The sequence below is a fragment of the Scyliorhinus canicula genome, chromosome 16 (genome assembly GCF_902713615.1).
Source record: "Scyliorhinus canicula chromosome 16, sScyCan1.1, whole genome shotgun sequence".
Lineage (NCBI taxonomy): Eukaryota > Metazoa > Chordata > Chondrichthyes > Carcharhiniformes > Scyliorhinidae > Scyliorhinus > Scyliorhinus canicula.
The window spans coordinates 416,054-432,500 of NC_052161.1; the positions used below are offsets into that span (position 1 = coordinate 416,054).

The following is a 16,447-nucleotide window of genomic DNA, read 5'->3' on the forward strand; positions in this document are numbered from 1 at the left end:
TCCTCAATACTACCTGTCCCTCTACAGATCTTTGTATCATCTGCAAACTTTACAACAGTGCCTTCAGTTCCTTCTTCCAGATCATTAATGTATATTGTGAAAAGTTGTGGTCCCAGCACAGACCCTGAGGCACACCACTAGTCACCGGCTGCCATCCTGAAAAAGGCCCCTTTATCCCCGCTTTCTGCCTTCTGCCAGTCAGCCAATCCTCTATCCATGCCAGGATCTTATCCTTAACGCCATGGGCTCTAAACTTGTTGAACAGTCGCCTATGTGGCACCTTGTCAAAGTTCTTCTGGAAATCTAAATAAATCACTGATTCTCCTTTGTCTAACTTCCTTGTTACTTGCTCAAAGAACTCTGAACAGATTTGTCAAAGATGGCCTCCCGTTGAGGAACAGTAGTGACCCAACTGTCCCCAGCCACTGATGCAGCTGCCTCCCCTCCCCAGTGTCCTCTCAGTGATCCTCAAACTGCTTAGCCCTCTGTGTGCTACTGCTACTTCCAGCTGTGTCCCCAGGATACACATCAGAGGTGGGGGCACCCTGCTGTTTACCACGTCCTGTGACCTTTGATGCCCCTAGCAGGCATCCTCTGGAGGGCCCGGAGTCGGAGAGCCCATGCCAACTTGGCAAGGACACAGGCCTGGCCGTGCCACCCTGTTCTGTGCGCTGACCCCGAAACACGCCATTGTGTTTTTTTAATGTATTTTATTACAAACATGTATCGAAACAGGTTGCAGCAAATAAACACCCCGGGAAACATACTTCCCAGCAATCAACAATACAGTCGGTACAAAGTTTTTCCCTTTATCACCCACCACCCCCCACCCCCACTGTGACGAATAGCTCCTCAAACACGGTCACAAACATCCCCCACCTTTTCTCAAACCCCCCTGCTGAGCCCCTTAACTCAGACTTTATCTTCTCCAACCTGCAGGAAGTTGTACAGGTCACCCAACCGTGCCGCAACCCCCAGTCGGTGGCGATGCCGACCGCCACTCCAGCAAAATTCGCCGCCGTGCAATCAGAGAGGCAAAGGCCAAGACATCAGCTTCCTCCTCTCCATGAGCTCCGGCTTCTCTGAAATCCAAATATCGCCACCAAAGGGTCTGGGTCCACTCCCTCATCCACTATCCTGGCTAAGACCGCTAACACCCCCACCCAGAATTTTCCCAATTTTTTGCAACCCCAAAACATGAGCGTGTAATTTACTGGGCACGGCCACACCTCACACACATCTGCTACCCCCTGAAAGAACCCACTCATTCTCGCCCGAGTCATATGCACCCTGTGCACCACCTTAAACTGTATCAGGCTCATCTTTGTACAGGAGGAGGTCCCCTACGCAGTGCCTCACTCCATGCTCCCCAATTGATCTCATCTCCCAACTCCCCTTCCCATTTCTCCTTGATCTTCACCACCCGCTAACCTCCCTGCTCTCCCAGCCACTTTTATATATCCCCAACTCCTCCCTCCCCTTCCACATCCGTAAGCAGCAGTCGCTCGAAGCACTCCATACCTGGGGGGGCTTGGACACTCGAGAGCTGGTGATCGCCATCATCTCCCTGTAGGGAGGCTCCGGGTCTGCCTCCAGGGCTCTCTGCTTCTGTAGGACCCTGGGGGGTCACCTTGGGATGGAGAAGCAACTGGATTGAGCTCCAGATGCCCCGGTGTCACCTGGCTCTGCCAGACCTGACCGCTCCCCAATGTCCGCACCATGGCGTTGATTCCCTCCACAATGCCCCTCTGTGACCGGGCCACACTCTGCAGTGCCTCAACAATGTCCCCCAGAGTCTGGGACATGCTGACGAGGCCATCGCTGACTGGTCTACTCCTTGGACAGGACTGCTCATTGTGCTGACGTCATGCTCCAGACCCTACGCTGCGGTCGCCACTCTGGCAGTGTTGGCCTCGGTATTGCGCATTGCCCGTGTCATCTCCTGTGCCCTTAGCAACTGGGACTCCTCCAATTGGCTATGGACTTGCTGGAGTGTCACTGACATCCCCTCTGAATCACACGGCCTCATCGACTGCATCAGTTCCGGGATACCCGGAGGTTCAGACTCAGACTGCGACTCAGCTGGGTTGGTGGATACAGTCGACCGCCCACTGCTGTCCCTCCTGGACCTTCCTGCCTGCACCTGACATGCATCAGCACCATGAGGTGTTCACCAGAATGTGCCACCGAAGCCTGACCACTACTTTCACCCGAGGTGTGTCTCTGGTTTAAGGTGGGATGACAGCTGTGACATCCCAACTGTGGCATCCTCGGTGCTCTTCTCCGAGGTGTTCTCTTCGAAGGCAGTGGGTGCAGGGGGCCTGCGACAGGTCATCAGGGTGGGGGCAGGTGGGTTTTTTTTCACTCAGAATAATAATCTTTATTATTGTCACAAGTAGGCTTACATTAATACTGCAATGAATTTACTGTGAAAAGACCCTAGTCGCCACACTCCGGTGCCTGTTCGGGGACACAGAGGGAGAATTCAGAATGTCCAATTCACCTGACAGCACGTCTTTCGGGACTTGTGAGAGGAAACCGGAGCACCCGGAGGAAACCCACGCAGACACTGGGAGAACGTGCAGACTCCGCACAGACAGTAACACAATCAAGAATCAAACCCAGGATCATGGTGCTGTGGACATATGTGAGAAATATTAGAATGACTAGAGCGAGGATGGGTCCGATCAAGGACAGTAGCGGGAGATTGTGTATTGAGTCAGAAGAGATAGGAGAAGTCTTGAACGAGTACTTTTCTTCAGTATTTACAAATGAGAGGACAGAGTGAAACAGACTGGTAAGCTCGAGGAGATACTTGTTAGGAAGGAAGATGTGTCTGGCATTTTGAAAAACTTGAGGATAGACAAATCCCCCGGGTCTGACGGGATATATCCAAGGATTCTATGGGAAGCAAGAGATGAATTTGCAGAGCCATTGGCAATGATGTTTTCATCCTCACTGTCAACATGGGTGGTACCAGGGAATTGGAGAGTGGCAAATGTCGTGCCCCTGTTCAAAAAAGGGAATCGGGATAACCCTGGGAATTACAGGCCAGTTAGTCTTACTTCAGTGGTAGGCAAAGTAATGGAAAGGGTACTGAGGGATAGGATTTCTGAGCATCTGGAAAGAGACTGCTTGATTAGGGATAGTCAGCACGGATTTGCGAGGGGTGGGTCTTGCCTAACAAGTCTTATTGAATTCTTTAAGGAGGTGACCAAGCACGTGGATGAAGGTAAAGCAGTGGATGTGGTGTACATGGATTTTAGTAAGGCAAGGTTCCCCATGGTAGGCTTATGCAGAAAATAAGGAGGCATGGGATAGTGGGAAATTTGGACAGTTGGATAACGAACTGGCTAACTGATAGAAGTCAGAGAGTGGTGGTGGCTGGAAAATATTCAGCCTGAGCCCAGGTACCAGTGGCGTACCGCAGGGATCAGTTCTGGGTCCTCTGCTGTTTGTGATTTTCATTAATGACTTGGATGAGGGAGTTGAAGGGTTGGTCAGTAAATTTGCAGACGATACAAAGATTGGTGGAGTTGTGGATAGTGAGGAGGGCTGTTGTCGGCTGCAAAGAGACATAGATAGGATGCAGAGCTGGGCTGAGAAGTGGCAGATGGAGTTTAACCCTGAAAAGTTTGTGGTTGTCCATTTTGGAAGGACAAATATGAATGCGGAATACAGGTTTTTTTTTTAAATTTAGATTACCCAATCATTTTTTCCAATTAAGGGGCAATTTAGCGTGGCCAATCCACCTACTCTGCACATTTTTGGGTTGTGGGGCCGAAACCCACGCAGACACGGGGAGAATGTGCAAACTCCACACGGACAGTGACCCAGAGCCGGGAACGAACCTGGGACCTCAGCGCCGTGAGGCGGTTGTGCTAACCACTAGGCCACCGTGCTGCCCTCGGAATACAGGGTTAACGGTAGGGTTCTTGGCAATGTGGAGGAGCAGAGAGATCTTGGGGTCTATGTTCATAGATCTTTGAAAGTTGCCACTCAAGTGGATAGAGCTGTGAAGAAGGCCTATGGTGTGCTAGCGTTCATTAGCAGAGGGATTGAATTTAAGAGCTGTGAGGTGATGATGCAGCTGTACAAAACCTTGGTCAGGCCACATTTGGAGTACTGTGTGCAGTTCTGGTCACCTCATTTTAGGAAGGATGTGGAAGCTTTGGAAAAGGTGCAAAGGAGATTTACCAGGATGTTGCCTGGAATGGAGAGTAGGTCATACGAGGAAAGGTTGAGGGTGCTAGGCCTTTTCTCATTAGAATGGAGAAGGATGAGGGGCGACTTGATAGAGGTTTATAAGATGATCAGGGGAATAGATAGAGTAGACAGTCAGAGACTTTTTCCCCAGGAACAAATCATTCCAAGGGGACATAAATTTAAGGTGAATGGGGGAAGATATAGAGGGGATGTCAGAGGTAGGTTCTTTACCCAGAGAGTAGTGGGGGCATGGCATGCACTGCCTGTGGAAGTAGTTGAGTCGGAAACATTAGGGACCTTCAAGCGGCTATTGGATAGGTACATGGATTAGGGTAGAATGATGGAGTGTAGATTAATTTGTTCTTAATCTAGGACAAAAGTTCAGCACAACATCGTGGGCCGAAGGGCCTGTTCTGTGCTGTATTTTTCTATCTATGTTCTTCTATCTATCCATCTAACCATTGTGCTACTGTGCCGACCATAGGATGTGGGCGTCGCTGGCTGGGCCAGATTTATTGCCCCTCCCTGCCCGAGGACATTTAAGAGTCATCCACATCGCTGTGGGTCTGGAGTCACATGTCAGCCAGACCGGGTAAGGACGGCAGATTTCCTTCCCTAAAGGACATTAGTGAACCAGATGGGTTTTTACACAATCGACAATGGTTTCAAGGTCATCATTTGACTTTTAATTCCAGAGTCTTATTGAATTCAAACTCTGCCAACTGCCTTGCCGGGGTTCCCAGAGCATGACTTTCCATCTCAGGATTACCAGTCCCGTGACAATACCACCACGCCACTACTTCCCCGCGGATCTCAGCATCAGTGACCGATCTAGGGCAGCACGGTGGCCGAGTGGTTAGCACAGCTGCCTCACGGCGCTGAGGTCCCAGGTTCGATCCTGGCTCTGGGTCACTGTCCGTGTAGAGTTTGCGCATTCTCCCCATGTCTGCGTGGGTTTCGCCCCCACAACCCAAAGATCTGCAGGGTAGGTGGATTGGCCACGCTAAATTGCCCCTTAAGTGGAAAAATAATTGGGTAATCTAAATGTATATATTTTTTTAAAATTCAGTGACCGATCTGCCCTTGGCCAAGTGCGCGACCTCCAACGCTTGTTCCTCGACCTGAGGTCCAGCAACCTGCCGCCCATCTGGGCCCTTGCCCACCGATTGTGCCCAACATCTCCTGTGGGGACACAAGGGGGGGGGGGTGGTGTACGGTGGGGGTTGGGGGGGCATTGTGAGCCGGACGCTGCATGCTTCACAGGGAGCGGGAGGTGAGGATAGCATGGCTGGGAACGGGCACTGCCGAGCACGCGTGGTGTGCACTGGTGGGTGCCATGGTGGGTGCCATGGTGGGTGCCATGGTGTGCGCCATGGTGGGTGCCATGGTGTGCACTGGTGGGTGCCATGGTGGGTGCCATGGTGGGTGCCATGGTGGGTGCCATGGTGGGTGCCATGGTGGGTGCCATGGTGTGCTGGTGCACAGGTGTGGTCCTGTGCTGGGAAGAGTGGTTCCAGGCAGAGTCTACAGGGAGGTGAAGGCGGTGGGGCAGTAGCAAGGGATGGCATGCAGGACTGGTGCCAAGGGGCTGATGCCACTCACCCCCGTGGCACCTTGGAGGCAGTTGAGCTTCTTGCGGCACTAGGTCCTCCTGGTGATACTCCTCGAGCTGACAGCCAGTGCCACTACCTCCAAGGCAACACTGCCTGCCATCTGGCTGACTCTCCGACCCCCTTGGGGGAACAGGGTATCCCTCCTGGACTCAACCATGTCTATGAGCCTGGCCAGGTCAGTGCAGCGGCATGAATACGTGCTGTCTGGGGTTTGTTCTGTGGGATCGGTTTAAGTACTGCTCCCCCCCTCGTTAGCAGGGTTCTGCTGGGCACAGGCCCGGCCAATGAGCTGGCGGGATGGACATTTGCGGCGTAAAGCCCTTGGGGGCATCGTTAAATGGTCTAATCAATGTTAGATACAAGAACAGGAAAATCGGGGGAAACGCTAGGGCAGCATGGTAGCACAGTGGTTAGCACAATTGCTTCACAGCTCCAGGGTCCCAGGTTCCATTCCTGGCTTGGGTCACTGTCTGTGCGGAGTCTGCACGTTCTCCCCATGTCTGCGTGGCTTTCCTCCGGGTGCTCCGGTTTCCTCCCACATTCCAAAGATGTGCAGGTTAAGTGGATTGGCCATGCTAAATTGCCCTTAGTGTCCAAACAAAAAAAGTTGGGTGCGTTTCTGGGTTACGGGGATAGGGTGGAGGTATGGGCTTGGGTGGTGTGCTCTTTCCAAGGGACAGTGTAGACTCAATGGGCCAAATGGCCTCCTTCTGCACTGTAAATTCTATGATAAAACAGCCGGCGATTCCCACTCGCTACCACACTTTATTTGGTTACACTGTACCCCAGCAGCTATAGATTTAAGTGGGCTTAATTCAGTGATGTTTGTAGGAAAGGGTTTAGTTAGGTTCATGTCAAACATAGGTGTTTGCGTGTGGGGGTTTTTTTGGTTTCAGTTCGAACTGTATCGCTATTGAGCTGAGAGTGAGTTTATGACGGGTAAAGTAAAATAAATATCTGGAGAAAGAGTAAGTTGCTCAGCAACCAAGGGTCACATTAGGGAAAATACCTTAATTTGGCTTTCACAGGGGCAGCACGTGGTACAGTTGTTAGCACTGCTGGCTCACAGCACTGAGGACCCGGGTTCAAATCCTGGCCCTGGGTCACTGTCCATGTGGAGATTGCATATTCTCCCCGTGTCTGTGTGGGTTTCACCCCACAACCCAAAGATGTACAGGTTAGGTGGATTGGCCACGCTAAATTGCCCCTTAATTGGAAAAAAAAATTGGGTACTCTTAAATTTATTTTTTTTAAATTGGTTTCAACTGGAAAGAGTGTCACAGAGGACAGAAAACCTCTCTCTCAGCTTTGCCAGCAGAAAAGCCATACAGTGGATCAAACGGAAAGGAAACAAGTGCCAGAAACCTGAAGAATAGCTAGTTAAGGAAAGTAGAGAAATATGAACAGGGTAATGGTCACTGAAGGTAAAGAAAGAGCTGAATGTGTAGACCTAGGTGAAATTGACAAGAGAAAAGCCAGAGATTAGAAGCAATTCGAAGTTTGGTGTCCAGCCTTTGAAGACAATAGTATTTTGTCGGGAACTGAGCACCTGAGTTTTTGTACAGGACTTTGGATACATCTTGTAGTCAGGCATGGTCACACAGTGGTTAGCACAGTTTCCTCACAGCACCAGGGACCCAGGTTCAATTCCAGCCTTGGATGATTGCATGGAGTTTGTACGTTCTCCGTGTTTATGCGGGTTTCCTCCCACAGTTCAAAGACGTGAAGAACAAAGAAAAGTACAGATTAGGAACAGGCCCTTCGGCCCTCCAAGCCTGCACCGACCATGCTGCCCGTCTAAACTAAAATCTTCTGCACTTCCGGGGTCCGTATCCCTCCAGTCCCATCCAATTCATGTATTTGTCAAGCTGTCCCTTAAGCATCACTATCACCCCTGCTTCCACCACCTCCTCTGGCAGCGAATCCCAGGCACCCACTACCCTCTGTGTAAAACAACTTACCTCGTACATCTCCTCTAAACCTTACCCCTCGCACCTTAAACCTATGCCCTCCAGTAATTGACCCCTCTACCCTGGTGAAAAGCCTCTGCCTATCCACTCTGTCTATGCCCCTCATAATGTTGTAGACCTCTATCAGATCGCCCCTCAACCTCCGTCGTTCCAGTGAGAACAAACCGAGTTTATTCAACCTCTCCTCATAGCTACTGCCCTCCATACCAGGCAACATCCTGGTAAATCTCTTCTGCACACTCTCTAAAGCCTCCACATCCTTCTGGTAGTGTGGCGACCAGAATTGAACACTATGCTCCAAGTGTGGCCCAACTAAGGTTCTATACAGCTGCAACATGACTTGCCAATTTTTATACTCGATGCCGCGGCCAATGAAGGCAAGCATGCCGTATGCCTTCTTGACTACCTTCTCCACCTGTGTTGCCCCTTTCAGTGACCTGTGGACCTGTACACCTAGATCTCTCTGACTGCCAATACTCTTGAGGGTTCTACCATTCACTGTATTTTCCCTACCTGCATTAGACCTTCCAAAATGCATTACCTCACATTTGTCCGGAGTTTCCATCTGCCATCTCTCCGCCCAAGTCGCCAAAGAATCTAAATCCTGCTGTATTCTCTGACAGTCCTCATCGCTATCCGCAATTTCACCAACCTTTGTGTCATCTGCAAACTTACTAATCAGCCAACCTTTGTGTCGTCTGCAAACTTACCAATCAGAAACTTCAGAGCATTGCCATACTAAATTGCCCTAGTGTCCAAGGGTGTGCAGATTAGGTTGTGAGGATAGGGCGGGGGAGGGGACTAGGTACAGAGCTTTTTTGGAGGGCCGTTGCAGACTCAATGGGCTGAAAGGCCTCCTTCTGCACTGTAGGGATTCTATGAGAACAAAATAAATACTGAAAGGAGATTTGAAAACCTGAAGGCAGATCCTTGATTAATCAGCTGAGAGAAAACCTGGTGAATCCTTGATGAAAACAGCTGATGGAGCATGGTAAGAAGTCTTACAACACCAGGTTAAAGTCCAACAGGTTTGTTTCAAACACGAGCTTTCGGAGCACGGCTCCTTCTTCAGGAGCATGGTGTCTCAGTGGTTAGCACTGCTGTCTCATGGCACTGAGGACCCAGGTTCAATCCCGGCCCCACGACACTGTCCGTGTTTTCCTGCATGACGTACCACATGCAGTGGGATTCTCCATTCCCACAGCCAGCCAATGGGGTTTCCATTGTGGCCATTCCATGCCATCAGGAAGCCCATGGGCGTGGGTGAGATACCAGCAGACCAGAGGATCGTGATGACAGAGAATTCCGCTGCTGACCTTTTAGTCACAAATTGGCCAGACTCCTAACACCAAGATTCAGAAACAAAAATGAAACTATTTTTATCTTTCTCAATATACAAATTTTCATAGAATGCACAGGGTCCCGACAGGGCTGAAGGCGGCCATTCGGCCCATTGAGTCTGCAATGACCCTCTGAAAGAGCACCATACCCAGGCCCATTGCCCCTCCCCATCTCCAAAATCCCACCTAACCAGCGCATCTTTGGACATGAAGGGGCAATTCATCATTTCCAATCCCCCCAAATTGCACATTTTTGGACTGTGGGAGGAAACTCACACAGACACGTTGAGAACGTGCAAACTCCACACAATCACCCATGGCCGGAATTGAACTCTGGTCTCTTGTCGCAATGAGGCAGCAGTGCTAACCACTGTGCCACCCTTGTGTATATAATTTCAATTTAAAATTATACATTTTTCAGAACACCCATTAATCTCAGTCTTTCTGCTGAGATTTGTATCACTCTCACATTATACACATTTTCTCTCAACTTTAATGTCACATCAGGGCATAGATTACAAAAGCAGGGCGGTCATGATGGAGTTATATACAACTTTGGTGAGGCCACAGCTGGAGTACTGTGTGCAATTCTGGTCGCCACATTATAGGAAGGATGTGATTGCACTGGAGGGGGTGCAGAGGCGATTCACCAGGATGTTGTCTGGGATGGAACATTTAAGTTACGAAGAGAGGTTGGATAGGCTTGGAATGTTTTCTCTGGAGCCGAGAAGACTGAAGGGTGACCTGATTGAGGTGTACAAGATTATGAGGGGCATGGACAGGGTGGATAGGGAACAGCTGTTCCCCTTAGTTGAAGGGTCAGTTACAAAGGGACACAAATTCAAGGTGATGGATGGGTGGGTTAGGTGGTATTTAAGGAATCCTGAGAGAGGTGCTTGTCTGGAACGCACTGCCTGGGAGGGTGGTCAAGGCAGGTTGTCTCACATCCTTTAACAAGTACCTGGATGAGCACTTGGCATGTTTTAACATTCCAGGCTAGGGGCCAAGTGCTGGCCAATGGGATTAGGTAGGCAGGTCAGGTGCTCTCATGCGTCAGTGCAGACTCGATGGGCCGAAGGGCCTCTTCACTAATATTATGTGATCTGCTTGTTGTGAGGATGTTGTTTGAATGGACTCACGTGTAAAATACTAACAATGCCACCGAGAGATACCCTTCAGGGGCCGGATTCCCCATCTCGGAGTCTAAGTCTTGAAGCCAACGGAGAATCCGTGGGCTTTCAAGTCACAAAAATCGGCACCACACCTGTACCGATTCTGCTACTGGTGAGGAGATAGCACCTGCACCGCGTGGAACACCATCGAAATCCCACGAAAAACGGTGCGGCCCTCACCGGTTCCGCGATGGATACTCACAGGGCTGAGAAGTGGCAGCCGCGCTGAAACGATACTCCTCCCACCCCCACACTGATCGGAGCTGTAAAGATGGAACAGGTTGTGCTGGAGCACCCATACAGCTGATGGGTCAGCTGGGGCCACCGATACGACCCAGGCCATCAGGCTGTCAGCGGCAGGCGCAGCCACGTGGCTGTTTTGCCAGCTGGGGTAATAGTGTTGCGTACCCGTCCACCCTGACCCCGCAGCCCACCTCCTGACCACACACACACCCCCCCCCCCCCCTACTCCCCCCAGCGCTGGCAGAAACCCCCCCAGCCAGCAAAGCGTGGATGTGCTGGACACTGTCCGTACGCCCTCTCTCTCTCTCTCAGCAGCCACCATGCCAGGTTCACGATTTGAGAGAGCACACGTGGACCGCACCGTCGGGAACTCGGCCCATCGGAGGCGGAGAATTGTGGTTAGGCCCACTATCGATATGCAAACGGTGTTGCAACTACATGTGGCGCATTGACACGGTTTTCAGGGACGCGGAGCATCGCGATTCAGGGTCAAACCGGCACCTGCCGCGATTACGGGGGTCAGGAGCCATTCTCCTCCCTATTGCACGCCCCAATTTCAGCGTCGGTCAATGAAGAATCCCACCCCTGGTGTCTATGATCCAGACCCCAATGTTGGTATGATTCAATTAGGGACCAAAATGTTTGTTTAAAGACGACAACATTTGAGATTCAAGACACTTGCTCAGTGAATAAGACCACAAGAATCCATTTGTTTTGAATAAGCATAAATTAACTTTACTATTCAAAGTGAGAAAGAAAAAACAATTTACAATAACTATCCTTTATTCCAACATTCAGGGTTAATAAGGGCATGTGAATAAATAGGCAAATTGTGGTCAAACATGCTATAATGCACAATAAATGGCAAACGGGACCAAGACAGAGTCCATGGATTTCTCAACAAACCACCCAGACATCAGAAAACACTGAGTCAATCTATCTCATTGAAACACTGTCGTTCATAAAGGATTCCCATCTTCTCCTTCATACCCTCCCCAGAACCTGTTAATTTTCTGAGGCCCAAACCCCTACCCCATTCATTTCAGTGAGTCCTGAACCCCACCTCGCCCCTTCCCGATGCCCAAATCCCACCCGCTCCTTCTTGAGGCCTTAACAACACCCGCTCTGTTACTGAGGTCCCACCACCAACTATAGGCCAGTCGCAACCTCTCCATGCTGACATTGCCCACTTCTGGCCGATTCATTGCCTGCTTCATTTCAGCCTTGGGTGTGGCTGTGGGATTTTCTGTCCAACAACAGCGAGATGGAATAAGTCAAATGGGCCAACCAGAGCAAGGCCTCAAAGAGCACTGGGATGTTGATAGGCATCCAGTTTGGGAATCCATGACTTGGATGAAGAGACTGATGCTGCATTTGTTGACGACACAAAGATAGGCAGAAAAGTAAATTGTGAAGGGAACATAAGAGGGCTACAAAGGAACGTAGAAGATTAAGTGAGTGGTCAAAAATCTGTTTAATGGAGTATAATTATGGGAAAAAGTGAAATTCTCTGTTTCGGCAGGAAGAATAAAAAAGCTTATCTAAATGGTGAGAGATTGACGAAGTCTGGGCTGGATTCTGTGATTTCCAGACGAAGAGCTGGCCTGGGAACAGTGGCGGTTTACGCCAGAAAAAATGGCGCAACAGCTGCAATGATTCCGGGAGCGTTGGGGGGGCTTGATTCCGGGAGCGTTGGGGGGGCTTGATTCCGGGAGCGTTGGGGGGGGCTTGATTCCGGGAGCGTTGGGGGGGCTTGATTCCGGGAGCGTTGGGGGGGCTTGATTCCGGGAGCGTTGGGGGGGGCTTGATTCCGGGAGCGTTGGGGGGGGCTTGATTCCGGGAACGTTGGGGGGGCTTGATTCCGGGAGCGTTGGGGGGGCTTGATTCCGGGAGCGTTGGGGGGGCTTGCAGCCGCGCTGGGTAAAGCTCCGGCTCCCATGTCCAAAACAGCTGGAGAATGGCCGGGTCTGTGGCCGTACATGTGCACGGCAGCGACCGCTCCCGGACCCAGCTTTCCAAATAATGATCCCCAGTAACTCCCCTCACCATCCCTGGACCACCCCCCACCAGTCCCCCCAGCCCACCCCCCCCTGACTGTGGCGGCGCTGGGCACAATCTGCAGCCGCCACGCGGGGTTCACGGAAAACAATAGCACATTGTTATGCCTGTTGGGAACTCGGCCCATCAGGGAGGTCCTCGGGTGACATCCTCAGGCTATCCCGATGGCGTATGCCATACTTTTCCCGAGTATGCCACTTTTGAGGCAAAAGCAGTGCCGGCCACGATTACGGCATTAAGGGGATTCTTTGGCCAAACGCAATTATGCCGTCGCCAATCAGAGAATCCCGCCGAGGTGCAGAGGGATCTGGGCATTTCAGAGGAGGAGTTACAAAAGGCTGGTCTACAGCTACAATAAGTCCTTAGGAAAGCTTAACAATGTCACTGTCTATTGTGAGGGGATCGATTACAAATGTTTAGAGCAAGAGGTGACTTGATTGAAACCTTGAAGATCCTGAGGGGTATTGACAGGATGGATGTGGAGAGGATGTTTCCTCTCATAGGAGAATCTGGAACAAGGGGGTCACTGTTTAAAAATAAGGGGTCGCTCATTTAGTACAGAGGTGAGGAGAGATTTTTCCTCTCAAAGGGCAGAGTCTCTGGAACTCTCCTCAAAAAGAAGCTAAAACAGTCTTTCAAGATCTTTAGGACAGAGCTAGATAGATTCTTGTTTAACAAAGGGGTGAAGGGTTATCGGGGGTTGGCAGGAATGTGGGATTCAGGTTCCAATCAGATCAGCCGTGATCGTATTGAATGGTGGGGCAGGCTCGAGGGGCTGAGTGGCCCCCTATGTTCATCAGGAGACTCGGACCAATCGCACAAAAACAGATTTAACTACTTCACACAGCGAGGTGCAGATGTTCATTTCAAAACTAATTTGTTTTGGTAAAAGTATAATAATAATGATCTTTGTCACAAGTCGGCTTACATTAGCACTGCAATGAAGTTACTGTGAAAAGTCCCCAGTCGCCACATTCCGGCACCTATTCAGATGCACAGAGGGAGAATTCAGACTGTCCAAATTACCTAACAAGCACGCTTTTCAGGGCTAGTGGGAGGAAACTGGAGCACCTGGAGGAAACCCACGCAGGCACGGGAAGAATGTGCAGACTCCACAGTGACCCAAGCCGGCAACCGAGCACAGGTCCCATGCACTGTGACGCTAACCACTGTGCTACCATGCTGACCAAGTAATAATCAAGGATAGGCAACAATGTTTTGCATTTTGGATCTGCCAGATTTGCAAGAGTGGCCTTTCAACCTTCAATGTTCCTGTACTCTAACCTGGTGCGAAACCAGAGTGTGCAATTTCACAGCATTTTGGCATCAGAAAGTATTGTGCTCCAAAAAAAGTCTTTATGTTTCTAATTCCAAACAGTAAGTTCCTGGCTTTAATCCTGCCCACCCTACACTAATGAGAAAGGGATGGATTCTTGGGCACAAACTGCCTTTCTGAACTGGAAAGGTTTTTTTCCCAAAAGTTCTGACTCAAGAGATGTGTTTTCCATTAGTTTCAGTCATATGGATTAAACCAGTTAGAGTGCTGAGTGTAGACATGAGAACCCTACCAGAGAAAGAACAGTAAAATTACACAGCTTATATTCACCATAATGAAGCCAAGGATCTCAGGGAAATAAGTGATGAGAAGAGACTTGAGATTCTAGGACACTTTCCAATGGAGCAGCTTAGAGATTTTATAGAAGTTTTAAATATTGAGGGATTTTATAGATGAGCTGCAGAATTACAATTGAGGAGGAGATGGCAATTAAGAATTCAACTTTGCCAGAGCGCAACCACCAAAGTGAAGCAATTCTAACTGGGCCAGAATTACAGCACACATGGCAGGATTTTGACACTGGAGATGGAGGGGGAGGGGTAAGGCCATTGGAGGATTTGAAAACATAGACGGGATATTTTAAAATTAAAAGATTGCTCGACCCGGAGCAAGTATAGGTCACTGATCACAGGGATAACAAAATCAGGACTTGCTGCAAGTTAAAATACAGGAGTTTTTTCGGAGGACCTCAAGTTTACAAAATGTGGGGTATTAAGTATGCTGCAATAATCAATCCCAGACGTGAGTGAGGCATGAATGAGGATTTCAGCAGCAGGTGAATTGAGATCGGGCAACGGCAAGTCGCTTTGGAGATCAAAATAGGCAGTCTTGGTGATGGAACCAGTTTAGCTCAGTTAGATGGACATCTAGTTCGTGATGCGGAGCAAGACCGACAGCGCTGGTTCAATTCCCGTACCGGCTGAGGTTATTCTCAGCCTTGCCCCTTGCCTGGGGTGTGGTGACCCTCAGGTTAAATCACCACCACTCAGTTCTCCCCCTCAAAAGGGGAAAGCAGCCTATGGTCATCTGGGACTATCCGACTTTACCTTAGTGATGGTTTGAAGATAAGGTTAAAAGCTCTTCTCCAGGTCAAAAGTAACACCAAGGATGCGAGTGCGCAGGAGTAGGGAACCAAAAACAGTCATCCCAATATTTCATTTCAGAAAGTGTGTTCATCCAGTACTCAATATCAAACAAGTAGTCTTATAATTTAGCACCAGTTAGAGGAGTCATGAGTGAGCTAGAGCTGGGAATCAACTTGCATGCTAAATTGTCCCTTTGTGTTTAACGGTGTGCAGGTTATTGGGATGGGACAGGGAAGCTGGCTTGGTGGGCTGCTCTTTCAAGGGGTTGGTGCAGACTAGTTGGGTCAAATGGCTGCCTTCAGTGAGCTTTACGCACGAGCAGTGGTAGAGACCACATCCAGAGTTTATGTATACTACAAACAACACAAGCCCCAGCACAGATCCCTGTGGAACACCACTAGTCACAACCTTGCATTAAAAAAAAGCACCCTTCTGCTGCTACCCTCTGCCTTCTGTTACCGAGCCAGTTTTGTATCCATTTTACCACCTCATCTCTGATCTGGTGTGACTTCACCTTTTGTACCTATAAGTTTTTGCACCTGGAGAAAATCAAATACACCATGCGGGGCTTAATTAAAGGGTTCTACCAGAGATGGCAACTGTATATACTATATTTCATGGGATTGGAGCTGCTGGGCAAGGGGTTCCTTTTGAGAGGGTGGGTTGCTAAGATTAGTTTACTGCTCCTTTTAGTTTACGGTTACTGTTGTTGTCTCTATTTTTATACAAAATGACAAAAGGTTAATAAAAATATATATTTTTGAAATAGATGGCAAGTAGTATACTGGCCTTCATGGGGAGAGGATTCGAGCAGAGGGCCAGGGATGTCTTGCTGCAATTATACAGGACCTTGGTGAGGCCACATCTCCTTATCGGAGGAAGGATGTTCTGGCTAGCGGGGGAGTGCAGCAAAGGTTTACCAGACTGATTCCTGGGATGGCAGGATGGACGTACGAGGAGAGATTGAAGGAGGTTAGGATTGTACTCGCTGGAGTTAAGAATGAGGAGGGAAGGGGCAGCACGGTGGTGCAGTGGTTAGCACTGCTGCCTCATGGCACCGAGGTCCCAGGTTCAATCCTGGCTCTGGGTCACTGTCCGCGTGGAGTTTGCACATTCTCCCCGTGTCTGCGTGGGTTTCACCCTCACAACCCAAAGATGTGCAGGGTAGGGGGATTGGCCACGCTAAATTGCCCCTTAATTGGGAAAAAAATCTGAATTGGGCACTCTAAATTTTAAAAATAAAGAATGAGGGGGGATCTCTTGGAAATCTATAAAATTCTAACAGGGCTGGACAGGGTAGATTTAGGAAGGATGTTCCCGATGGTGGGTGGGTCCAGAACCAGGGATCACAGTCTGAGGTTACGGGTAGACCATTTAGGGCAGATATGAGGAGAAATGTCTTCACCCAGTGGTGAGCCGATGGG

At 49.7% G+C, this 16,447-nt stretch overlaps 1 protein-coding gene across 3 annotated transcripts in view; it reads right to left on the reverse strand.

Annotated features, from left to right (window-relative positions):
* sh3pxd2aa (SH3 and PX domains 2Aa) overlaps window positions 1-16,447 on the reverse strand; it is a 367,257-nt gene that overhangs the window by 275,630 nt on the left and 75,180 nt on the right. The window lies entirely within an intron of this gene.